Genomic DNA, 1,135 nt, shown 5'->3' with positions numbered 1-1,135 from the left:
GGGTTCAGGCAATCCACTCACCTCAGCCTCCCAAAGGCGCGGGATTACAGGCTGAGCCACCGAGTCCGGCTTTAAAACAAATTTTTTAATAGTTTTAAGTATCTGGATCAAATACTATTTCCAAAATACTTTCTTCTTTTTTTTTCTTGACCACCTAACCCCCAAGTAAAGCATTTCACAAAAGCACATTCCCAAAAACACTAGTTTTTTTTTTTTTTTTTTTTTGAGTTGGCATCTCACTCTGTTGCCCAAGCTGAAGTGCAGTGGCATGCTCATGGCCACCGCAGCCTTGACCTGCTGGGCTCAGGCAATCCTTCCGCCTTAGTCTTCCAAGTAGCTGGAACTACAGGCGTGTACTACCATACCTGGATAATTTATTGATTTGTTGTAGAGATGAGGGCCCATCAAGTTGCCCAGGCTGGTTTCGAAACCCTGAGCTCAGTGCTGAGATTACAAGCTTGAGTCACTGCATTCAGCCAAATAACACTAGTCTTAAGAGAAACTCTGGAGTTCCATGGTCAGTAAGGTAAACACTGCAAACTCTTGGTCACTAACAATTCAAAGTAGCACAAGGAACCAAAAAAACTTCTTCCAAGAGGTCCTTTTTATTTCTTTACTCTCTAAACTTTTTTTTTTTTTAATCAGTGTCTTATTCTGTTGCCCAGGCTGGAGTGCAGTGGCACAATCACAGCTACCACAGACTCGACCTGTTGGGCTCTGGTGATCCTTCCGCCTCAATGCCCCAAGCAGCTGGAACTACAGGTGTGCACCACCATGCCCGGCTAATATTTTGTTTTATTCTAGAGATGAGGTCTCACCAAGTTGCCCCTGCTGGTCTCAAACCCTTGGGCTCAGGAAATCCTCTTGCCTTGGCTTCCCAAAGTGCTGGGATTACAGGCATGAGTCAACATGCCCCGCTAATCTCTAAATTTATTATTATGGAAGACTTCAAAGATAATTATAAGCTGGGCTCGGTGTCTTAGCCTGTAATCCCGTGCTTTGGGAGGCTGAGGTGAGTATATGACCTGAGCCTGTGGGTTTGAGACCCGCCTGGGCAACTTGGTGAGACCTCATCTCTACAATAAATAAAAAAACTAGCCGGGCATGGTAGCACGCGCCTGTAGTTCCAGCTACT

Source organism: Carlito syrichta, unplaced genomic scaffold (assembly GCF_000164805.1).
Source record: "Carlito syrichta isolate Samal-C Ts95f unplaced genomic scaffold, Tarsius_syrichta-2.0.1 Scaffold303289, whole genome shotgun sequence".
In the NCBI taxonomy this organism is placed as follows: domain Eukaryota; kingdom Metazoa; phylum Chordata; class Mammalia; order Primates; family Tarsiidae; genus Carlito; species Carlito syrichta.
The sequence above is the reverse complement of the archived record's forward strand: the minus strand, read 5'-3'. Positions refer to the sequence as shown.